The sequence below is a fragment of the Schistocerca cancellata genome, chromosome 3 (genome assembly GCF_023864275.1).
Source record: "Schistocerca cancellata isolate TAMUIC-IGC-003103 chromosome 3, iqSchCanc2.1, whole genome shotgun sequence".
Taxonomy (NCBI): domain Eukaryota; kingdom Metazoa; phylum Arthropoda; class Insecta; order Orthoptera; family Acrididae; genus Schistocerca; species Schistocerca cancellata.
Genome location: NC_064628.1, coordinates 609,453,658 through 609,480,434, shown reverse-complemented (window position 1 = coordinate 609,480,434; position 26,777 = coordinate 609,453,658).

Genomic DNA, 26,777 nt, shown 5'->3' with positions numbered 1-26,777 from the left:
CTACATTACCTCTGACTTGTCGTGGTCTTCTATCGTGTATCGAACAGCAGTAAGCAGTCATTTTTGCTGGTCCGCATCTTGCCCATACTGGCAGTAATATGGAATCGGTGGCATTATGTTGAACGAAACAGTTATGAATTGACTTTAAATAGTTGAAGAATGGTAGCCACAAATTGGAACCAGACATTGTGTACACATACAGCACAGGAACTACTCCTATGCCACTGAACTGGTAATCACATTTTGTCAAGGTTGCTTTGACTATGCTGCAGAATTTTCACTGGAAAATCTTTACACGTCCTGCATACAGTCCCGAACCCTCCCTACACGATTTCCATATTTTTAGAGCCCTGAAGAAATAAATTCGTTATCGTCAATTTGCTTTGGGCGAAGAGGTGCACACCTGGGTACAATCGTCGTTCTGTAGGAAATCGCAAACTTTTTCCCATGAAGCCGTTGACCGTCTTGTCTCACAGTGGGATATTAACAGCTATGGAGATTACTTTTGACATAATAAACAGTTTACTTACTTTTTTTCGTCTGTCTCGTTTGTGTGCGAGTGCCATTTATAGCACTGCAGCCAACTAATCCGGATCCACCAATAATCCTTCCCAAATAAATCCGTGGAGAATTGTGTGGTGTAATTGGTCTCTCGAGCCGCACATAGCCAAGAATCCGTGTTATTAGTCGGCCACAAGTGTTCGCGCGACGCCTCAGAACTCCGACGAATGTACGAAAGGAAGGATTAGAAACAAAAAATAACTTACGTAATCCTTTTTATTGAAGATGATAACTAAAATGGTTCAAATGGCTCTGAGCACTATGGGACTTAACTTCTAAGGTCATCAGTCCCCTAGAACTTAGAACTACTTAAACCTAACTAACCTAAGGACATCACAAACATTCATGCCCGAGGCAGGATTCGAACCTGCGACCGTAGCAGTCCCGCGGTTCCAGACTGAGCGCCTAGAACCGCTAGACTACCGCGGCCGGCTCATAACTAAAACTTTGACTAACTTTCGTATGCTGTAAACAATAACGGTCCTGCAACAGTGCCTTGAGGTACTGCCGAAATCGTCCTTACATCTACCGATTTCGTCCCATATAGGGGACGACGGCAGAATCAGCTACTCCAGTGGACTTGAATGGACAGTAAGTATTAAGGAGCGAGGTAACAGTCTCTCGCGGGTTATCGATCGTGGGGAGGGCCCCACAGCGCGCCGTTCCGGTGGGCAGGGCTTCCGTTTGGCGGCGGCGCGAGGCGCCGTTCTGTGGCCAGAAAAGGACGACGAGCTGATCCTGCCTCTGGCCAGTGTCCTTCGCTTCGCTTTCCTCTCTGTCCCTTCCTCCGCCGCGACCTCGAGGCCTGATCCATAAATTCCTTATCCGGGCGGCCGGTCGGTCGGCGGGCGACGGACATCTCTCGCTATATTGAACCGCGGGCCGCGAGGTGTGACGGAGGGAGAGTGTACATCCTCCCTTAATAAACTCACATGACCGGGGGCGGCGCGAGCGGCGGGGGCGGGAGGGCGCCGGCGAGAGGAATGCCGCCCCTCGGACCCCACGCAAGCCAGCCGACCGGCAAACCCACCCCGGGGAAATTCTGATCAAATATTCCGTCGGCGGCCGCCGGCTGGGGTGCTCCCGCGCTCTCTGTATTGCCCTCCGCTCTGTCCCGGTCCTCGCAAAGAATCGAGCGATCGCCTAAACGCTACTCTTCGTCCACGGTCAATACAGCGTGTGCGCTATTACAGCGGCAGAGATTCGCGTGATTCACGACCATCCTTCTCCAAAACATCCCTCGTTCTTCCCTCTCTCTCTCTCTCTCTCTCTCTCTCTCTCTCTCTCTCTCTCACACACACACACACACATACACACACACACACACACACACACACATTTATTCATGTGACACACGCAACACGCCCCTGCGTCGTCGTCAAATGCTTTGAACGGACACTCATTCTCTGTTGGCATTCCCGGCCATTGAGTGGCATTCTGTGGTGTCTGTGGCGGTCACATCGACGCCAACGCGTACCCGTAGAGAACCTGGTGAAAGGTCACAGAAAACAGCGATTCTCAAACCCATACTTCTTCAGCCCCTGGAATCATGTTGTGGGGAGCTACTGGATATCATTATTATTATTTTGGTAGTTGCTGAAGCGAGGCTGACTACTCGACACTGTCTGGCAGGAAAGGTGAATGGTACACAGCAGAACGGGAATGAGAGGACTGGTGTGATTGTGTGCAATATATTTTACAATAATTATGCATTGAATTCTACAACAGAAAACCAAATGAAACTATATGGTTCCAGAGACATTTTCAAGTCTCAAAAAGCTATGATGTATGTATGCATACTAAGGGAGACGAATGAAAATTTGTACCAAAGCTGGGATACGAACCTGGGTCTGCTTACTAGGCAGAAGCGCTAACCATTAGGGCCATGCCGCACTGGGATGCCACGGCATGTCTGCTGGCAGTACGCGGTCTGCCGGTGCGGCTGCCAGCAGGGACGCCACAGGGGGGACTCCAGAAAAATTGCATGTTTGGAACAAGAGTACCATAAGGCTGTTTAGGCAAGAGTCCTGTTGTCTCAGCTATACTCCATGTCTTCCAAGCCAAGATGTTAGCATCTGGAAATGCTTCAAGACCACCATAATCTGCATGACTGCCCCATACAACAGCAAGTGTCAAACAGGTACTACCTCCAAACATTGCTTGTACATCACAGGTGAAGTTCAGGTGGAGTCCACGAAAAACATTTGGACCTCCAATCAACTGCTGCTTATTAAACTGCCCAGCCAAGTCAATATCAATCGCCTTCAAACTGCGATACACAGGTACGCTGCGCCGCCAGCGACGACGCCATGCACGTCGCAGAGGCATTGCTGTGGCACGTTAAGAGAATGCAGAGAAAGAGAATGCAGAGAAAGAAGAACTTCTGGGTACAACCCTTCATTGCTGGTCGTGATGTAAACGGATTATTTCATACACTATACAATGATTTAAGAAATTACAGTGATACATTTTTTAATTACGTGAGAATGTCAGCACGTTCGTTCCACGAATTACTGGAGCTCTGCGGAGATGAAGTGAAGAAAAATGCCTTTTCAATTTTGATGCACACATGCAAACTTTATAATGTGGACGCGAGTAAACATCGAAAAGTGATGAATACAGAAAAATTAACTTTTGCAAGAGGCTCTGTATTGTTGGTTTTTGTGTCCATTATAGCACAGCTTTTAGTATTTCACAGAAAAGCCGTTTACTTTCATGTGGCATTTTACCTTATATAAAAGAAAACTAGTCATAAGAATCGCTTGTCGTACTCATTGTTGCCTAATTTATTACAGGTATCTAGTGACTGGCTGTTCTTTCATGGAACTGCATTATGGATACCGTATCGGGCACACAACAATCACAGAAATTGTTCGAGAAGTGTGTATCCTGTTATGGCAGAAACTGTATGCAAGTAAAGTTATGACGACAACAGAAGAATGGTTAAAAATAGCAAATACCTTCGAAAAGAATGCCAACTATCCTCATTGCATTCGAGCAATTGATGGCAAACATGTACGAGTGATTAAGCCTGCTCACTCAGGTTCCTTGTACTACAACTACAAAAATTACTTTTCCATTGTTTTGCTCGCTGTGTGCGATGCTAACTATAACTTCACTTTCGTAGACGTCGGAGATTATGGAAAAAGTAATGATTCGGCGATTTTCGAAGACAGTTTGTTTTACAAGAAACTAATGAAGAATTCCCTGAAGATACCTAAAGCTTCACCACTGACAGAAAAACATTCAGCTGTTTTTCCTTATGTGTTGGTAGGAGATGAGGCTTTTGGCACGAGTGAAAATTTGATGCGTCCATACAGTGGAAATAATCTTAGTTACGAGAAGAAGATCTTCAATTACAGATTATCCGGGGCTAGACGTTACGTGGAATGTGCCTTTGGTGTCCTCTCCAACAATTGGAGAATCTATCATCGTCCACTAAATGTGGGCATCGATTTTCCGCAAGATGTAGTTAAAGCTTGTTGTGCTTTGCATAATTCTGTACGTGCAAGAGATGGATTCGTCCATGAAGACTCACTTGAAGTAATTGGTTTTGAGAAGAATGAATGTGCAGGCCATTCAGGCAGAAGCGGTCGATCTGCACTTGCAGTGAGAGACAAATTTTCAGAATATTTTGTTAATCATGATCCCCTCAAGTGGCAAACTACTTACGTTCAGTAAACTTTAGTAATGAAAAATAAAATGTTTTTGAAGCTCTTACCGAGTTCTTTCTTCACTTGCAAAGACGATTCTTTTCCTCCTAAAATATCAACAACTTGTTCCCAACACATTTTTTTCAGTTCGCGGTTCGAATAATCCACGGATAATGTGTCCCAAATTGCTGGTCTCGCCTGAATTTCACATATACAAGCTTCCGTATCGAAACTATCCACGGTGGCACACATGCAAAACTGCAACAAAACTGAGCACAGGTGAGCGGCAGGTAGCGCGTGGCAGGTCTGCTGGCGTCCGGGTGCGGCAGCTCCCGTAAGCCGCCTCGTGTTCCACTGGCAGCGCCGCCAGCAGAGGCTCGGAGCGGCGGGTCGGCTGGCAGCGCCGCCAGCGTCAGGTGGATGCCAGGTGCGGGAGGAACCATTGAGCCCGATGTATTGTATCGGGCGTCTGTGCCAGCAGAGATGCCATGGCATCCCCGTGCGGCAGGGCCCTTACGCCACCCTGGCACACTGACTGCACGGGCTACCCTCGCATGCTTCCCTCCCCAATCCAAATTCCCATTCACGCCCACTTGGTATTCCACCTAAAATCTAAAATTATTTCATAAGCTCTCCAAGCACCTCAGCATCGTACGAATTGGTGGATCTTGCCTGAAAAACAGGCATAGGTTCTTTCATCAAATGGAACTACATGATTCCCGATATCTTTTCAAGTTTCAAACATGTACGATGTACATATGCGACTCAAGCGATATATCTACTCCAGCCGCCTTATTCACTCCAAACTGAGAATCACTGATCGAAAAGTGTGGATGGTTGTAATTTTTCCTTCAGTCATATTTATGAAAACAGCCACGTGGATAGGCTAATGAAAATATTCAGAAAATCAAAATTAGCTATGTAAGATTTAAAATTCAAAATATGGACTACAGAATACAGACGAGGACTTGCCTTCCATGACAGTAACATAACCTTATGCACAAGATCAGTTATATCAACAGCTTATTTACTGATGTTATAAGAAACATCAGCAAGGACACGAACAAGATTTTACCAGTAGAAGATCAAGCCAAAGAAGGCTACACCAACTAGTGACTGTGGAGACAGAACGTATCTGACCTAGATTATTTCGAGTAACAACTGACCGGAATAACGTATAACTGCCTCGAGAGGAACCTCACAACAGTACACGGCTGCTGTACCGAGACGTAGAGCCAACGGCCTTACCGCAGTAGCAGCTCCGGTTCCCATCAAATCTCTGAAGTTAAGCGCTGTCGGGCTTCGCTAGCAGTTGGATGGGTGACCGTCCGGATCTGCCGATAGCTGTTGGCAATGGGGTGCACTCACCTCTTGTGAGGCCAATTGAGTAGCTACTTGATTGAGTAGCGGCTATGGTCACGGACACTGGCAACAGCCGGGAGGGTGGTGTGCTGACCACATGCCCCTCCATATCCATCCGCATCCAGTGACGCCTATCGGCTGTGAGGATGACACGGCGATCGGTCGGCTCCGTTGAATCTTCCGCGGCGTGTTCGAACGGACTGAGTATGGTGACATCGATGTAGGAGAGATCTGTGTCACAGTATCAAAGATGAAGAAGCGCTCACAGCTCTTAAGGTACGAATTTTAGAGCCCATATTTAGTAGACATTTTGATCCATACTTCCACCTCTGAAAGTTGCCTATCCTACAGTCTCAGAAACAACAGTACCGGTATATGTATTCCACCGTTAGAGGTACCAGAACGATTTTCGCTTCTAAATTTCGACTCGGCCATTTCAGGACCAGGATCCCTTACCACACACTTATATGTTTGCCCTTCTCCATCATCCACGGGAGTTTTTATCATCATAACAGAATCATCCTGTGAGGCTAGAAGCTCCAGAGAATTTAGTAGCTTATAACACCATGAGACCTTTCATTCGTACATGACAGGTGCAGCTGGAAATCGACGTAGCTGTTGTGCTTCCAATAATTAAGAACGGTGAGAAGGGGGAGGGGGAAGGGGAGCAGGTGGTTCTCGAGGTTCTTCTGGCAACTCCCTTCTCGCCTTCAAGTCGTAATCTCCCTGCTGACATTTAATTAACTCCCAGATTGGCGGCGCTGGTGTCGGAAGAAGCGCGCCGCGTATTCGCCTTCCCAAGTTTTCTTGCCGCCGGAGCACAGAGTGTGAAATGCGAGTAGATAGAGGAAGGGGCGGCCGGAACATCTTCCGCCCCGGCGTGCCAGCTCCCACGAGGCAACACCAGCCACTGCCTCTCCGACCGCTCCCCTCGCGTTCTCCGTTCACTCGCGCGAGCCGCCGGACGCGAGCGATGAGGCATCGGCGCCAGTAATCATTAGCCGCTCGAGTGACCCAGTTAATGATTAGTGCCGCTCCGGGCCGAGCAGAGCGCTGTCACTGAGCCATTGTCGGACGGCCAGGTCTCGTCTCATAGCGGTGCGAACACAATTACGCGCGCACGTAGCGGTCGCGGCGGCCGGACGCTATCGCCCGCAGCCATCCGATCGTCTATCGGACGTCCGCGCCCTCGATAAGCAACCGTCACTCTTTTTCTCCCCCAAACGCGCCCACCCCACCCCCACTCCTCCCCATATTTTTTTTCCCCCTGGAGCGTGGCGAGATGAAAGAGCGGAGATAGCGCCCATGCAGCAACAGCAGCAGCAGGAGTCTCCCTCCCCCCCTCCCCCCCGCCCCCCTCCCCCTCCCCTCCCCGTCACTTCAGCTGGCCTCGGTTCCCTCCTCCCACCTTGGACGCGTCCATTGTCATGTATGGGAAAGTGGGTTTTATCTCCGGGAGCGTTTATTTTGTGGAACGCTGGAACGTCCCCGCCGCCGCGGACAATGCTCCTGCGACCCGCTCCTGACCGGTCCACGTGCGTCGCACGGACCACTGGCTGCGGAGAATGGGTGTAGCGCACTGCAGGCCGTCGTTGTAATAGAACTAGGCGGTAGGAGTGCCACGCGTCAGTAGCTACTCGAGGACGGCGTATGTTAATAATGTTGGCGGTACAACTTAATTAGGACTCCTCCCTGTGACAGAGCGATTGTGTGGAGCCCAACTCGCGCCCTTCACCGAGTAAGATCGCAACGCTGTTCCTGCATTCGACCGTCGAATCCGAGTGGAATTTACAGACGATCGCCGAAATCCAAAACGGCTCAAATCTCTCGCCTGAAGAAAGGTCACAAAGGGAAGTAACTCGCTACTATGCGATTACAAGATTAGTAGTGAGCACTTGAAGTTCGACACACGTTATATAACTACACAACATGACAAAAAAGCGAAGCACGCGTAAGATATGGTCGGATGACAATGTCACCGTACATCGTCTGGGCAAGTGCGTAAATGTTTACAGCTGCTCCTCCATGAGATAGGTAGAATGGCGAACAGAATGCGTTAGTGTATTTCGTGTTTAGTATTATTACGAGACCTGTTAGGGTTTAGCTGCCCCTACTGATGTGTTTTACGCAACCCGCAATGCCTTCAGATACCACACGCAAGGTTTTCATATTCTCTCACTCTCTCCCTCTCTTTCCAAGCATTATTCCCGACTTCCGGGGTCTGCTGTTACGATTAACCGGATTTGGCGTGCCGAGCGGGATTAGCCGAGCGGTCTTAGGCGCTGCAGTCATGTACTGTGCGGCTGGTCCCGGCGAAGGTTCGAGTCCACCCTCGGGCATGGGTGTGTGTGTTTGTCCTAAGGATAATAATTAGGTTAAGTAGTGTGTAAGCTTAGAGACTTAGCAGTTAAGTCCCATAAGATTTCACATGCATTTGAACATTTTTTGGATTTGGCGTGTTAATTTGAAGGAGTGGCAGTATTCCCTTCCAGTCACCACCCCATACCCCCTCTTCCCCCCTCCCCTGGGGATGGAATGTGTGTACCCCAACTGTCTGCATCTAGTGTAATCCATGGAATATTGCGAACGTGTGTCAAATGTCTGTGAGTCGTGTAATTGAGGCGGAACGTGGGGACCAGCTCAGTATTCACCTAGCAGGATGTGTAAAACCACCTAAAAACCACATCCAGGCTGGCCGGCACACCGGTCCGTCGGGCAGATTCGATCCGGGGAAGCACCTCGTTAGCGCTCTCAGCTACCCTGGCGGGTTTTCATATTTTCTCACTCGTTACACGCAAAATATCAGTACTACAGAAAAAAATGAACAGGATCCTTTTGTTGGAAATTTACTGTAGTGAAATTGTTGTTCTGAGATATGTTTTCGATAGCGACAGTAGTTTTCGAGTTGTTCAAGAAAAACGTACAAAAGTTGTAAGTGGGCTGTTTAGGCTTCTATATTGGTAACGCCACGTAGCGATCTGTATGAAAATCACTTGCTGTGCTGTGTGCAGTCTGTGGCTAGTTTGCATTGTTGTCTGCCATTGTAGTGTTGAGCAGCGCGTATCGTTGCGCAGTTGGAGGTGAGCCGCCAGCTGTGGTGGATGTGGGGAGAGAGATGGCGGAGTTGTGAGAGCGGATGATCTGGACAGAGACAGTAAATTTGTAAGACCGGATGTCATGAACTGATATATATATAATATGACTTTTGAACAATATTAAGGTAAATACATTGTTTTTTCTCTATCAAAATCTTTCATTTGCTAACTGTGCCTATCAGTAGTTAGTGCCTTCAGTAGTTAGAATCTTTTATTTAGCTGGCAGTAGTGGCGCTCGCTGTATTGCAGTAGCCTGAGTAACGAAGATTTTTGTGAGGTAAGTGATTTGTGAAAGGTATAGTTTAATGTTAGTCAGGACCATTCTTTTGTAGGGATTATTGAAAGTCAGATTCCGTTGCGCTAAAAATATTGTGTGTCAGTTTAAGCACAGTCATGTACAATTTCTCTATGGGGACGTTTCAAAGTGACCTTCAAACGCGTTTTTCTTGAACAAGTCGAAAACCGTTGCCTCCAGCGAAAATGTATCACAGTACCAAATTTCACTTCATTGAATTTTCTACAAAAAGATCCTGTTAATTTTTTTGTAGGGCTAATAGTTTGCGCACAGTGAGCAAGAGAATATGAAAACCTCATGCTTGGTTTCTGATGGTGTTTCATGTTGTATAGGGGTAGCTGAATCAACCTGTATAAGGGGCGTGAGCAGCGTCAGAAGTTGAGTGGTTGCTGTGAAGGACACGGAGATTACACGTGCCAGTATGGAACAGCGTTATCAGCACATGACAGAGTTTGAAAGAGACATCTTTGTGGGCCTTCATGTGGACGGCTGATGGTACCGTGCAATACCCAGATTTGTGGGTCATTCTGATGTGACAATGGGACTGCATGGGAACGTAGGGGAAGATATACCAGTTGTTAAGGCTTCGGTCGACCACCCCTGACCACTATAAGGGAGGATCGCAGTATTGTTCACCAAGCAAATTGTAGCCCCTTTGCACTTGTACTTGTCATCCGAGAACATGTAATGGACTCATTCTGTGCCTTGCAGAAAACAGATATCCAACACTCGTAAATTTATACAATAATTTTATTTCCCTACCAGTTCTGGTGCCTCACTGGCACCGTCTACAGGCCACTATATACAAAATGAGATAAGCCACCCTGCTGTATCAAACTGATTTCTGTGGACGCCTTCAGAACAGACGTGGACACATGACGCATCTTAGGACATTCTGTGTCGTCCAGCACCATTGGTTGGAGATTCGCAGCAGTTGACATAGGGAATTACCTCTCCATGGGTAGGTTGCCGTTAACACAACACAAACGGCTGCATTTGGAGCAGTAAACGTGAGCGAGAAACTTGGACTTCTGATGAATGGAGTCAGCTATGAATGGCGCTTTTGCGTTACCCCGCATGAACGTCGTCCTGGGGAAAGGTCCCATTCTTCGAATATCATGGAGAGGCAGAGCAGTGTTATTCCTGGCGTCATGAGGTGGGGGAGCCATCGGGTATGACTTCAGGTCACAGCAGGTAGTAACTGAAGAAACTCTGACAGCGGTACTTCATGGACATGCTTTTTCCTTATGTGGCACCTCTCACACGGCAATGTTGTGTTGCAATTTTTCAACAGGACAATGCTCGTCCACAGACGGCACGTGTCTGTGATATGTTGAGGTATTCCAGTGGCCAACAACATCCCCAGATCTGTCCCCGACAGAAAATTTATCGCAATAGTTCGGACGTAACTCCGTCCCAATGGCAGTATCGTGGATATCAAGGACCAGTTACAACAGCTGAAGGTCAGTTTGCCACAGAAGAGGATGCAGCGGCCTCGTGAAAAACTTACTCACTGAATCAGTGCATACATCCTTGCCATACGGGGTGCAACATCATGGTGATATATGGACTCATAGTGCCAAGTTCTTTCTAAATTTGACTCCATTCTGTAATCACTGAAATAATATCGCAAAAACTATCAACCAATACAGTATCGTGTTCGTTTCCTTCTCCCACTCATAATGCTTTCTTTTTCTTTTCTTCTTTTTTATGGCAGTGTATTTGGGAGAAACAGTACGTAGAGATCGTAAGTGGGACGTCTAGAAGGATTATATTCATAAAATGGAAGGCTTCCACTCTTTGATAGGATAATGAGAAAAAACAATAGTTTACAAAAGAGATCGCATACAAAACAGTAACACAGTGCATACTTCATTAAAGCTCAATTGTATGTGACCCATACATGTTTGGAGTAACAGATGACACTGAGCGTATGCGAAGAAGAGCAACGCTTGTTCGACTGGTAGTATTTCTCAATCAAAGCAGCAACAATACAAATAGTGGCGTACCATGCAGGAAAAAGTGTCAGTCATCTAGGTGTCGATCTCTAATGATCCACTACTGTTGCAGTTCTTATTTTATTATTACTAAATTAATTTAGATTTGTTACAGCTGAGCTATTATATATTTTGTGTGTGTAAACGAATTATCTATGTGCAATGTAATTGTAACGCATTGTATGAAATTGTCTTTTAAACAAATAATAGTTAATTATTTTTACCAGAGATATCCTCACAATCTTTTTAACTTTTAAACTATAAAAATGTTAACGCAGACTTATTACACCCAAAACTTCGGTCTGCTAAATAAATGGTTACAATTATTTTCTTTTACTGAAGTTACGTTATAGTGCAAATACGTTATTGCACACCAAAGCTAAAACAACATATGAACATGACCTCTGTTGGTTGCAGGGGGTGGAACTTTAGGGTTTGTATGAATGTACATTTATTAGTAGGTCGCCCAGGTAGCTGAGTGGTCAGTGTGACGAAATGTCATGAAAAGGGGCCCGGGTTCGATTCCCGGCTGGTCAGAGATTTTCTCCGCTCAGGGACTGGATGTTGTGTTGTCCTCATCATCTCATCCCCATCGACACACAAATCACCGAAGTGGCGTCAACTCAAAAGACTTGCACCAGGCGAACGGTCTACCCGGCGAGAAGCCCTAGCCACACGACATTTCATTTCAGTAGCACACTGTTTTGTTAATTTTAATTGCATGAAGCATATTTAGTTACAGCTTTCTCTGTAATGACGCCTACGTGAAAAATAGCGTACTCGTTATTAGTAGCTAGTACGGCAACATTTGCATCAGAAAACGAAAATAATGACGGACATACTTTATTACTTCCAGAATGCATAAAATGAATAAGTATTCTCAGTAATATCTGGACTAGAAGAGCCGTAATTACCAAAAACTTTTGTACCGACTTCAATGGCGGACAACAATATGGTAAGATCGTAACTAGGAAGTCTTTTAATAGCTGCAGGAAAGGACATAATTCCTCTATAATTAAAAGGTGGGTTCACCTATTATAACAAACAACATTTTGTATCCTGAAAACGATTTAGATAAATTAACAATTATTACACTTACTACAGACCTCTGAATATGGAACGTGGGAAGAGTGCGTCTTGCTAGGTTAGCGGTACTACTTGATAAGGTACAATGTCTTCTCTTTTATCAGACTAATGAAAATTAACATAGTATATATAATAAACAATCCTGTTGGCAGAACATCCGCAACTGAGCAAATGGTTCAAATGGCTCTAAGCACTATGGGACTGAACATCTGAGGTCATCAGTCCCCTAGAACTTAGAACTACTTAAACCTAACTAACCGAAGGACTTCACACACATCCACGCCCGAGGCAGAATTCGAACCTGCGACCGTAGCAGTCACGCGGTTCCGGACTGAAGCGCCTAGAACCGCTCGGCCACCGCGGCCGGCGCAACTGAGCATTATAGCAGAGGTTGAAAATACCGCTTCAGTTGTGAATTACTTTATTTTTTGAAAATAAAGTAATTTAAAACTGAAGCGGTATTTTCAGCCTCTGCTAAAATATATATTGTCTTCTTTAGTCATTCTATACACAGATAATAAATTGTGCTTATTGTCTTTGCCTTTTCGTTCGACGCACTTCACACAAAAAACTTTCAATGCTTTTCACATATTACAGAAAAATATTAAGTCCTTTTTACAAGTATATTCACAGGCAAAAATACGCCTTGGGACACCACATACCACAGCTGAAAATAACACGCTGTCAAGTGTTCGTCTAACTGTATGTCTGTGCTTCAAAGAGTTCATTCGATGATTTGCTTGACATTCGTTGGTGTGCCCTCATTGTTTTTTTAATTCTTTAGTTACCCAAAGGCAGGACGGGTCAACTGTAGAACTGTTGGCCTTCTTTGCCAAAGAACAGCAAGCTGCGAGCAGGCCGAAGAGTTTCCAAAGGTAAGAACGTGGGAAGAGATATTCGAGTTCTCATGGTCCTCGTCACTGGGAGTTCTGGATTCCTATGTAGGCTCCTGTCCCGTTGTCGTCGTTTTCTCCTTGTATGAAAACATCCAGTTAGGCACCGCTCTCTGATAGTACTAAGACTTCAGGACTGCAAAAATTCGCTTAGGTAGCGATTCGTCGTATTTGTCCTCAGTAAAAACTTAATAATTCATCTTGTTTACTTGAAAGACAATATCTGCCTTTTTCAGAATGTACGGGTACGTCCGTCTACTTACAACGTTATGAGTACGCAGGCGAGTTATTCGTCCACCTACGGCTGGCACTGAGCAGAGCTGACTTTGCTTGCTTGGCTGGGTATGAGTCGGCGGGAAGAGGCGAGAAGCACGTGGCCAGTAATGGGAAAAATCACAAAGCTGGGAATTTGGACGGCTGTTACTCGCATGGCCTTTGAGCAGGAGATGCTCTAAGAAATGGCGGTATGTCAAACAGTCCTAAAGATGGCTAATTTACAGCTCTTTGAGATTCCACAATAGCTCACATTCATATATTAATGCAAATATGAATACACCTGGGGATCTCAGGAAGATGAGGCACAGCCAACGGCTCAATAAAATGGCAGTACCTTTCAAATTACACAAGTTAATATTTCACAGTGCATAAAAATTTACACGATGAGCATTCAATTAACAATATTTAATCGTTTCATGCGATTTGAACAAACAATATATCAGATGACAGTATTGTACTATAGTCATCATCTCTGAAAGCTTTGTGTCTGTATCTATTTTATTTCTTGACTAATTACGTATTTTACATCCTTTAATTACACAAATGTTTGTTAGAACATCGTCTTCTCCACATTTACACAGCAAATGACCACAGTATTAGTAACTCATATACTGCCATACTTGAGTATTTATTTAATGAATAGTTTCCTATTTTCCCAGTAACTTTATCCGGATGTTGATTGCAAGTGTTATTAAGAAACTGTGCTAATTTAAAAGTAGTCAATAACATGTGTTAGCGGACATCACAACTGAAAAAGAAAACCAAAAGACGCTCCTGCCACATAGGCAAAAATAATTTTTTAAACAAAATTTAAGACAGTTCGTTGTCATTTAACATGATCGCACTTCCGCAAGAATACTAGTTTTTTTATGAATAAACCTTTATTTGTAATTATTAGCCGGCCAGGGTGGCCGAGCGGTTCTAGGCTCTACAGTCTGGAACCGCGCGACCGCAGCGGTCGTGCGGTCGCAGGTTCGAATCCTGCATCGGGCATGGATGTGTGTGATGTCCTTAGGTTAGTCCGCTTTAAGTAGTTCTAAGTTCTAGGGGACTGATGACCTCAGAAGTTAAGTCCCATAGCGCTCAGAGCCATTTTTCATTTGTAATTATTGTGAATGACCTGAGTGTGACCGAATATTTATAACATTTCTTTATTTAAATATCGTTGAAATATTTTAGTTTTGTCCGGGAGTGGTCATGATGAGTCAAATCGTGTTTGTAGAACATAAGAACGATGTGTGTTATTGGCCTTCATCCAATGAAAAAGCAGGCAGTAGTTGGACTCTACGGAAGTCATGTGGGGACCGGGACTTATCGAGTAAAGAGCTCCAGGGAGCGATTCTGGACATTTTATGTCGAGTTGTTGAAGAAGGTTGCCTGAGGTAACGTGCGTGATTCGGTAGTATAGGTGTTTGATTCCGGGCGGTGAATGGCCGCTACCATACCGTAACTTCTGAAGGGACTTTCTACTTCGAAAGGTGTGAACGTACTCCAGAATAGGGTCTAAACTATTTCCGCTTGTGTTAGAAAGAATAAACAGAGTATGAGTTACTATTCTTTGTGTAGTGTGTAATAATTCGTTTTTCATCAAGTTGAACTGTTAACTGTTTTGAGCTGGTGGATATGTCATGTATTTTGATTACGAAATGGGCATAGTTTTCGCGTATCTTTAATGACTGTTTACTTTAGAGATTTTGTTACCATCCTTGTAACGCTCTCAACGTAACTTTACTGCATTTGATAAGGGAATGTCCTTTCTGTATTTTAACTGAATATCGGAAACCACTTCCCATTTATTTGAAACGTCCTTGTTGAATAAACATTATTCAACATAATTCTCTGTCGTCCACATTAGTTACAGTGTTAGAATAGAACCTTTGTTATTAAATTAATCATTTAAATTTTGTTTTTTGTTACTGAGAATTTTATTAACTTAGCGTCATTCCGGCCCGAGATGTTGGAGTTGGCGGTCGTGTGTGCGTGAAGTGTGCTTGCACGTGTGTGAATGGTGTGTGTCTCTCTTTTACTGATGAATGCTGTGGTCGAAATCTGTATGTAAGTGTCTTTCTGTTGTGCCTATCTGAAACTTTATGTGTCTTCTTTACGGTAAGAAGCAATGTGTCTTTTCCTACATTGTTAATATTCCAATCTGGAGTTTCCTTTGTTTGATTGTGTTAATCACAGGGGGACGGATCAAAACTGTAGGCACCATAATGCATTAAAATGGAAGGAAGTAACGGCTTGTATGTGTTGCTCCGGTGGCAAAATCTCACATCCAGTACTAGGTGAGCCAGAGAAACCTCTAAAACCTTTGCTTCTGTACGAATGTAGTGAATCGAGGTATTTTTCAAATATGAATATAAAATATAATGCAAGCTTTCGGATTCAACATTCATAGAATAACAGAAACACATTCGTTATGTACCTACATACTGGCACCGCGTACATTTTTATACATATGTCTCTACACCACTATATAAACAGATACATCGTAATATTACTAGCTTGCTCACTCACTACCACTCATGATAACAAAACTACTGATAAGCGAACGAAGCAACCGATAATAGCTAAGGTGTTCTAGAGTAGAAAATGTTTGGGAGGGTTTTCCAGGCACACTCTTACTCTTCAAATAACTGTTTTTTACCTTGCGAGTCCTACTTCCTCTCATAGCTGAATTTTTATTTTTTTGACTTCCACACTTGTCTCCTTTTGTTTTACCGTACAAAAACTGTTAAATTTTACTAATGCTTAATACACTTATCATTTTTCTTAGTGTATCTAATCTAATATCTTCAGTAAGCGGACAATGTCATTCATCAAATGAGAAACATAACTGAGAAGCGAAAAATTGTTCCTCGCTAATTTATTCAGTATAAGTCTGTAGCAAGTGGTTCTGAAACGTGAAATGTGGGTGGCATTCATATGCTGCAGCTGTTTACTTGCTGGTTATTCTGCCAGTAGTAATAACAATGCTCATTTTCTTTATTCATATTTTAGGCTTTTGTCTGTTGTGTGCTCCCTTACATTTCTTGCTTCGTTCTCTGGAGATAACTCTTTCTTTGTCTGCCAGTTAATTTCAAGGCGAAGGGATGACAGTCCATTACAGATTACGGTATTACACTGTTCCTCGTTCTTACGATATAGTTTTCAATTTTTCCCACAGTTCCTTATTTGCTTATTAATATTTTAATTTATCTCTTATTACTCATCTGATACGCTCTACCTTAATAAAAAAAAAAACTTGTGTCTGCCTTTTGAGTGCTGCTTCCATTATTATCCAGATGTATGTGTCGTACATCAAATACAGTGATGCCGCTGTTTTACAAAGTTTAATTAAAGTTTCTTTCGTCAAAACCAAATTAAATTTAGGACGCTGTGTTCTTTGCGTGTACCACTCTCTTTGACAGAAGGGGACATTCCACACCATCTCTCGTGACACAAAGAAATGTTCAAAATACTCGGAACTGGCGTATTCCGTCATGCGAATAATGACACTGTTACAGACAATGAAACAGGCTGCATTGTTTTGATGTACCGCCCGATTCGCAGGCTGAAAACTCCGCCCTGTTAAGAAATTAAGGCTTTATTCATCAACGCGAGAAATATGTGGTAGTCCAGTCTCATAAAACAGTCATAATGGAAGACATGCTCGGCCTGCGCGAAGGAGGAATGGTAAATAATGTCGTTACAGGCGGCCTACAGGCTCAGATGAACCCCTGAATACAATCCTTCCGCTTTGATAATCGTGCTGTAGTGTCTTAACGTCGCTCCAACCTTAAGTACCTTCTCTTGTAAATGTTTTTCGTTAGACCATCGGACCCAGTTTAATTTTGAGATCCTGACAATAACTGATTCCTCTTCCAAAACATTCTCCTGGATAACTTTATATAAATATTTGAATTTCTTGATGCGTTCGATCTTCTAATAGCCCGTTCTAATCTGTTCTGTTCATTATTGATGCTACTTCCTTTTTCGGCATTTTTAACTACCATTCCACTCTTTTTAACTGCCATTTATTTTTATTTGCTCTCGAATTACAACTCTCTGTTGAATTTTGGCCTCAATTCCTGTTCTGCACTTTAGGAAAAACGAATAAATCAGGGGAAAAAGTATTTGTGTGAAATTTATAGCAGTGAGTTGCTTATAGTCGTTCATTAGTTGCATGTTTGTACGATAAATCATAAGAACACACAACGAGTCATAATTTATTTTGCAAGTTTTCCTACATGTTGATCGTTTACAAGTGTTTATATTTTTTCTAAAAACAAAAGACATTTAGTAACTCCTACCCAACACCTTTTACACATTAAAACAATAAAAAAATTTCTATGGACCATTTTTTCACTTTATTTTCAAATTTTATTTTTCCCTCTGTCAAATATTTTATATCACGGGGATCAAAGCTTTTGGCTGCAGCACTAAGCATCCCTTTTGATGCTAAAGGTAGCTTTAATGCGGCGTAATGAATGTCATTTTTTCTTCTGTTATTGTAATTACGTGCATCGTTGTCCCTTTTTAACTGCACTGGATTATTTACAACAAACTTCATGAGTGAATAAACGTATTGTGAAGCAGTTGTCAAACCGCTTAATTACTTAAACAAACGTCTACAGGATGATCGCGGGTGAGCACCATATATTATTCTTATTGCACGTTTTTGAGAAATGAATACTTTCTTTCTTAAATGTGAGTTATCCATGAACATTATTCTACACGCCATTAATGAATGGAAATATGCAAACTATGCTAACTTACTGTTTTGTCCCTCCCAAAGATTTGCAGTCGTTCTAAGTACAAATGTGGCTAAACTAAGTTGTTTTAAGAGTTCTAAAATGTGCTTGTTCTAGTATAATTTCTCATCAATATGGACACCTAATAATTTTGAAGTTTCCTCCCTATTTGTCATTTCTTCATCACATATTGATGCGCAGACCTGAATATGGTGTACCTTTTTAAAATGTAGGATGAGAACATTCGAAGAAACTAGTCACTGATACTTTTAAGATATAGTGTTACATATCTATTGTATACAGTGCGCCCCGACATTTTTAGAGTCAAAATAATGCCGACAGGAGAGGAGCCCTTGATTGTGTACTTCGATGTAAGGAACTAATTGGTCGTAAATGAATCTTTAGTTCTCACTGACACAGATGAGCCAAAGTATTAGTACCACCTGAGTAATAGCATGCTGGTCCACCTCTGAATAGCAATACGGCAGCGAACCTACCTGACACTGCTTCGTAAAATTCTTGGTCGGTTTCTAGAGTTATGTGGCATCACATTTCTACGCAAATGCTACGCAATTTCCGTAAATTACGGGTCGGCGGTTTGTGGGCGCGGAACTGGCACCCGGTAGCGACTTGGATGTTAATCACTGGATTCAGATCAGGCGAATCTGGTGGCCAAGACATCAACGCGAGTTCACTATTCTGCTCCTCAAACCACTGTAGCAAAATTCTCGCCCCGTGGCACGGACAGTTACCCCGCTGGAAGATGCCATCGCCGTCGGGGAAGACGAAGCATGGAGGGATGCAAGTGGTGCGCAGTAATTTTCACGTGGTTCACAGCTGTCACGGTACCTTAGATTACAACGGCAGCTCCTGCAGAAACCTAGGTGTATTTCCCCCATAACGTATTACTGCCCCCGCTGGCCAACGTACGTGGCACAGTGCGTGTTTCGAACAGCCATTCGCCTGGATGGTTTTGTATACCAACACACCCATCAACACAGCATAACAAGAAATGCGATTTATGGGACCAAGTGACACATTTCCGTTGATCCATGGTATACTATCGATTATCTCATGTCCTTCCTGTTGTAATTGACGTTACCATTGGCTGAACATAGCGGGGCCCCACATTTAATAATGTGCGCTGAATGGTGTGCTCCCAAACACTTGTTTCTACACCAGCCTTGTCCTCTGTTGTCAGTCCTTCCACAGATCGACGTCTATCATGCCATCTACAGCGGGCACGCCTCTGACATCCACCTACGAGGCGTAGACGTACAATACATTGTTCTTTGATGGGTTTTTTTTTTACCGCCCTTCAACCGCTTTCCACATATATTAACAACAGTAGCACATGGACAGCCGACCAGCTCTGCCCTTTCCGAGATGCTCGTTCCCATGTGCTGGTCTTTAACAATCTGCACTTCGTCGAAGTCGTTCATTTCATTGGATCTCCCAATCTTCTCATATTCGTCTCTGGTCTTCTTATACAGGGTGATTCCGTGATGGTCTTACAGACTTTCAGGGACGATGGAGAATGGCAGATATGTCAATTTGAGGTAAGGAACCACAATTCGGAAACGTCCGAGTCGAAAAGTGTACAGAAAATCTACTCAGAATCCACCTTAGCCTCGTGCAGCGCTCAAACTCAGGACCCTAGCTTCCGAACCCTGATCGTGAAGTACAGAATTCCCGCTGAATACTCCTCAGTACCCTCAGATGTTTTGCACTGTTGATGTACTACTAATGGCGCTCATAACTTGACGCCAGAGAGACAGACAAAGTCTGTGGTACAGTAATTATGAATTCCATATACTCACACATCTTTCATTAGTAGCTAGATGTACAGCAAAGAAATCATGTGGGGTGAGATCAATTGAACGTGCTGGCCATGAAACGGGACCTCATCCACCTATACACGTTTCAGGGAATGTCTGATCCAAGGTTCGATTCCCGGCGGAGTCAGGGATTTTCTCTGCCTCGTGATGACTGGGTGTTGTGCGATGTCCTTAGGTTAGTTAGGTTTAAGCAGTTCTAAGTTCTAGGGGACTGATGACCATAGATGTTAAGTCCTATAGTGCTCAGAGCCATTTGAACCATCTGATCCAAGTTTTCACCAACCCTCAGTCCAAAGTGAGGTGGGCTCCATCATGTTGGAACCACATCCAGTGACGAATACCAAGTGAGAAATATTCCAGGGACCTGTGTAGTATGTCACCGATGAACGCATGTGTTCCACTGTCAGAAGTATCAGACAGTTTTCCGCTTATAACTTCCGACTCGATCATTGCCAGACCAGAGTCCCTATCTCCTATTGATACACTTACTCTTCTCTAACAGCCCTAACAGTTTGTAACAGCATCACACAAGCACTTTGTATGCTTTACCGCATCTTGTGTCCGCAACGTTACAATGCGGCATTAAATTTTGTGGTGTCCAGTGGCCATAATGCTTCGGCTCATGAATGTACGTGTTAACAGGAGGAAACGTACCAAACGAGGTGGCATATTCTCTCGTATCACAAAATCAGAGTCAAAGACTGTATAAGTCACTACAGAGATGCTCTCTTTGAATAAGTCAACAGCTCTGCAAAATATCTTTAGCCACAGGTATCATCTTAGGAATACTTTTGCAACATTTGACACTGATTTTGAGACACAAGAGAATACGCCTCTTTTGCCTTATTTTGTGCTATGCCCTGTAAACATATAGCCTACACAAGGTGTAATGGGTATAAGTGTAGATATTTTTATATGTCGTACCTTCATATGTAGAAAGATCAGTGTGCTGTTTGTTTTTTCTGTGTGCTGAACAATCTTCCCACTAACACGTCTGACGTTTTCCGCACAGTCGAATTGTACTACAAAGTGTACTACTCCTGTCAGTGTAGGTTAACAGTTTTGCGTCCATGCATCCACAGTTCAACACCGGATCTGCTGCCCTGGGGAAAATAAGTATTAATGGCTTGCTCTGTTGACACATGCACTTGGAGGTACTAACGAACCTAAAAACATATGACTTGCAATGGCTATAATTATTAGTTTGCAAATGACGTAAATACTAATGTAATGTTGTTCAGCACACTGTCCTCAGTAACCAATAGAAATATCTGCACTTATACCTGTTACATCCCGTATATCAAGCACTTTGTCGTGGCTGTCAAGTTTTATTAATATAAGAGGTGTTATAAGTAACTAATGTTGTTAATGTAAGAAGTTTCATGGACACTATGTAACGAAATGAAACTTTGTTAAGTTGTAAAGTTAACACAGCACACAGGAAAGACACGAGAAGTGGAGCAGACGTAACAGTAACCTACACAGAGTCGAAAGTGGTTCGTTCACAGCCAGACAATAGCGTTTCTATATGCAGTAGCTATAACGTGGATCAAACTTCTGAGACAAACTCGGAAATAGTATGGTTGCTGCATATCAGGCATTTCCATTGTAGGTTGGAAGTTTCGAAAAATTAGGAGGATCTTCGGCGGCATCAGGTAAAATAACGTTGCTAGAGAAACTCATCCTGAAGTCCCTGAAAAATCAGTACGTAAGAGATTAGCGCTCAGAACAAACACAGTAACAGTAATTACCAAGGAGCACCTAGTACAACAGGCGTGTCGTTGGAAGCAGTCGCTGTAGAGAGATACTTTGATGCGGCTGCAGTAAAACCTACGAGAAGTCTTTATACATTCGAGCGAAGGCAACTGGATTTCCAATAAGTAACCAGCAACATTTATTATCTTGAGTTGTCTACCTGTTGGTAACGAACAAGCTCTGTAGAGTTTGTCTCTAGTAAAAGCAAAGCGTAATAGCTGGTATTTTCTCTGTCAGAATGTACAGAACAAGTGCTGTTTTACACTTTTCTTCTAGAGTGAATAAGCTGTTTAATTGCATGAGCCGTGCCACGCGCATAGTGAATCGGTATTTTGTGATGCTGAATTACGCTGTAGAGTTTACGCAACAATTGATCTCTGAGAAGCTCGCAGGTAGGCAGGCCAAGCACATTTGCCCTCGGAAGTGTGAACAAACTGAGCGTGCGTGCGCGGGTCTGGGACGACAGTTACATAATTAGTATTTTGTGTGTTTCAGAATACAGAGAGGAACAAGCATTGTCTTGCACTCGTCTCCTGTTGTTGTTAGAGTATTTGATTGTGTATTGTTGGGATCACTTCCAAGCATATTACTCATCTCTGATAGTGAAAGGTAGAGCTCCAAGATCCAGGAGTTACTCTAAGGGGGTAACGTATGGAATGTTAGTGTGTAATCTTTGACGTTTGAAGGTGTAAAGGCACTGTAAACACCTCTCTGAGTAAGGCTCAGCTGTTGGGAAATAAAGAGTTCTTAAATTGTACCCTTACGAGCCTGCACAGTTATTCACTTCCTACGAAGCCAACAAATTCTCCCCTCCGTTCCCGAATCACCCGTGCTAAGCATCCAAAGGAGACTTTCTTCCTTTCATTCCGTTAAAGGTAACTTAGCAGACCTCGGCCTATATTGCCGACAACGTTCCGACTACGTCACACAGGCCACACCTTCATTCGTAGTTGGTGATAGAACCAGTGTCAGGATACGACAACTTTCTTTCATTCTATGGTTTTGCGCAGTTAATGTATGAGGTTGATCTAGATAAAATGATTATGATTGGATGCTTGTCCTGTAATTAATATCAATTTTTTGTACGCACATGTTACATGACGATTTTTTTAATTTTTTGGTTATTAGTCATTGTACCTAATAACGTTCTTTTACCTGAGGACGATCTGCTGCTTGACGAAAACTGATAGTTTTCATAACAGTAAGAAATACCTATTACACCAAATCATGACCGAGCGAGGTGGCGCAGTGGTTAGCATACTAGACTCACATTCTGGAGAACGACGGTTCAAAACCAGCGTCCGGTCATCTTGATTTACGTTTACCGTGATTTCCCTAAATCGCTTGAGGCAAATGCCGGGATGGTTCCTGTGAAAGGGCAAGGCCGACCTCCTTCCCCATCCTTCCATAATCCGATGGGACCGATGACCTCGCTGTTTGGCCCTCTCGCCGAAATCAATTAAACAACCAACAAAATCATGATTATTTATACATCTTAAAAGCGTCTTAGTCGTTATGGATTCAATATGCTGTGCCCCGCGCACACTGGATCGGTTTCTTGAGGTCCTGAATTACGCTGTAGAGTTTGCGCAACAGTTGATCTCTGAGAATCTCGCAAATAGGCAGGCAGAGACCATTTGCCCTCGTAAGTGTGAGCAAACTGTGCGTGCGTGCGTGCGTCTGGGACGACAGTTCTCTTCAGCTACACTTTTCTGTCCCTCCCCTCGACTTCGTTCCGTGCCGCCCCACACCCCTTGCTGCGTCTCAACCTCCTCACCTCCCAGCCCCACCCTGCCCGGTCCGTCAACCACCTCGGCGGCATAGGCGTGCGCGCGCACACGCAGCGCCGCTCGGCTGTCACCAGCCTTGCTGACGTAGCAGGCCGAGTGGTGGGGGCAGGTCTGCCGACACCAGCTGCCTGTGCCGCGACCGCTTCAGTCCGCGTCTGGCCTTGTTCGGGAGCGCGTCGACTAGACAGGAGGTTGCGTGCGCCGCGTGGCTGGACCGCTTCCCTGAAGCCTACACCTATGAACTTCGGCAACGTGAGAGCACCGGAGATACAACTGCTGCCACTGCACTGCCCTCGCTGTTCAGGGTCAGTGGTTGCGTCATCAACAGTCGCGACGAGATGCTTGTGGTGTATTCGTCATTTACCTGATTGCGCGCCCCACAGCATGAGAGCTTCGCGGTTTGCCTAACTCTCAGGCGCTAGGATTTCTGCCGCTCGCTGTGCATTGCCGGTTGCGTGTGCCGTACGCGTAAATTGCTGATAACAGATTACTCACGAGACACCGTTTTCTGCTTTGACCCCGAACCGTGTTGCTATGCATCTGCGCTCTAGACATTGTGCTAACTTTTATTGTGGTGCCGTGCAAGTCTCTTAATTGTTTATGTGGGCGGAAGTATTCTTACCATTTACATTTCATGTAGTGTTTCCTTTCAACAAAGGTACTCTGTTATTCGTGCAGTGCGAAATAGATTTGCATTTTCAAGTAATACGTCACTGCGTTTCAGTGGATCGTTAACACATTTAATCATACGATTGTATAAAGTATTGCGATCTCAGTCCCAGATAGATGTTTTCCTGTATAGGTAGCAACTAAAACGAGCTTTGAGTACTCTGTGTAGTAAGATGCAGCATTCCAAGCCTAATAAAAACTTCTGTAGAAGTTATTTGGTTGAGTGAATATACATTTCCGGGTTTGTGTTATTTATAGTTTCAAACGTAGCATTAACAACATATTAAGAGCGCTGATTTGATTAATATTCATTCTAAATTAAACATCAATTATCGCTATCGCAAGTCTTTTGATGTCATTTTTCCGTTTCTATACGAGAACGAAATTGCAAAATTTCTGTGTGTTTTTTTTTTTTTCGGCACAGTGGTACGTGAGGCAAAGCTGAAACCGTCAGCTCCAAACGAGGCTTCTGACCAAAATGGTGATTGTTGATTTGATTTTATCCACGCTACAAGTCTGTGTCGAAAACCTGTGAAAGTAAAAATAATCGTTTCTTTTGTAACCTGAAAATAATCTGCTGCATCCAGATGCAGTCGATCAACATCAGCTTTTCAAGCAATTATTCCTATTCTCATGTGTCCGCCGTCCTGACTTGTTAAATGCGATGTTTGCCTAGTGTGCGATGCTATGACGTTGCGGACACAAAAACGGGTAAAGAAGAGCTCCCTCTTTCCTTCCGAAAACTTTTTTTTTTTAAATCACGAGACGACAACTGCACTTTCTGCGATGAGAGACAGTGCTAAATGCTGGTTCAGTTGTTTACTGTGCGTTGAGTCGGAGAGAGGTTTTCTCGGTAATCCAACTACAGCACGGTAAAGTTTTTACAGTTTCATCGGTGCAACTTGTCTTGCGCGAGGCACTTACACGTGCCTGCGGATCTTAATATCTTGAAAGCTTTCTGCCGGGCACCTGTCGATCTGTAATGATACATTGAGTGACTGATGGATCCCAAATGGCGGCTGCATTACGGACACGTGTGAATGCGTTTGTTCTCTAAACCTCGCACAAGAGGGAATGGAGCCGTTCTCGCCAGTGAAAGATGCACCGCTGCAAAGCAGACATCACCGAAAGCCGCGATGCGGCTCATCACTCAATGAACCTTCGAATGAGAAAATATAAGGTTGATATTCTGAAGTCACGGTTAGTGACTCTCAAGAATATCAATTCAACTGTACATGACTGTAACCACTTTTAGTGATCTGTGAAAGCGAATGGTTATAGTCATTTGTTCATCGTTCTTAGTAGCACCGTGACCACATTTTTTACGCTACACAGAGAATCTGTGCTTTTCAAATCTCCAAAGTCAATGCCAGTGGACTATACTGATTCTTTGGACTATAAAGTGTACAGACGTCAATGCACAAATATGTTTTTACTGGCTACACCGGTGTGGACACTATAGTCTTGAACAGATATGCTGATCATTACTTACATCAAGTTTGCTATGGTCTTACAAATGCGTTATTAAAGAATGGTACGTTTCTAAGAGTGTATATGTGTATAACTATTGTCATTTTAACATTTCGTCCTCCGCGCTTCGAAATTGCTATACTGATACCGAGAACACTAAGCATCCTAGAAAGATAGATTGTCGCATTGTCATCTGAACATAATACAATCAGATGAATCAAATATCGCAATAGTTGTTGATAAAACCACCCATGTTGCGGAAATTTTATAGAAAGTGAAAGTAAGGCAAGGGGAGGAACTCTTCGAAGAGGAGAATTATGATCTTGTACATTAACTCGAAAATGCAACTGTGAGATCTGAATAAGCTATTGTTATTCGAACAATGTCAACAACGTTCAACTACTACCGCATAATCCTAGTAAAGGAAGATGTATTTTCCCTACAATCTCTCAGACAACTGTTGCACGAGCAAGAGATTTCGGTTTTTTTTTTTTTTTGTGGATTCTTAGCAAACAAGGATGAAGTACGAAACTGGTGTGTAAATGCCTCGAAGTTTATCTCCTTTATAGCGATAATTTTAAAAAAGAAATATTTACGAAACAAGTAGCCTTGTTATCTCTAACGGGACCTGCCCGCTATAGGCAAAACATTTTCCTTTTAAATAAATCTTATTTACACGTAGTCAAGTCCAGGATGCGTTTGTTTCCGACATTTTAGTATCAACTCAGTTATGATCGTATTTGCAGAAAGTCGGGCGTTAAGTACTATATGGCCGTAGTCGCTGAAGAGTAAGTTTCATCGCTGAAATTTGCTGTAAATAGTAGATGGAAAATCAATATATTTTCTTTTTTTTGTGTTTAAAACATTATCCTTTCGTTTTATGTTATGATATCTTTTTCGAAAGTTGATTTTTCGTGAAAACCATTTCTCGTCTATGTGCCTACAAATACAAAGTTTGGTAAGATTATTGGACATCTCTTTTTTGTTGATTCGATCATGTCGATATTATCTTTCTGCTACTGCAACCAGTCCTGTTATGGTATATCTGTACACTGGAACACTTTTCGAAATTCGTTCATCAGTTGGCAAGGCATTACAGCACTAGTGATGATCCGTTGTATAAATGATCCCTCTAAACGCTGTTATAGCGGATATAAAACGGCTGTTGAGGGAAAATGGGTTTTCTGTACACATATCTTCCTGATTAAACATAACGATAGCGCAGAAATAAAATACATATGCGATAGTAAACAGATATATTCCACTACAGCACATGTAAGAAACGAAGCGTCTCACAATACGCA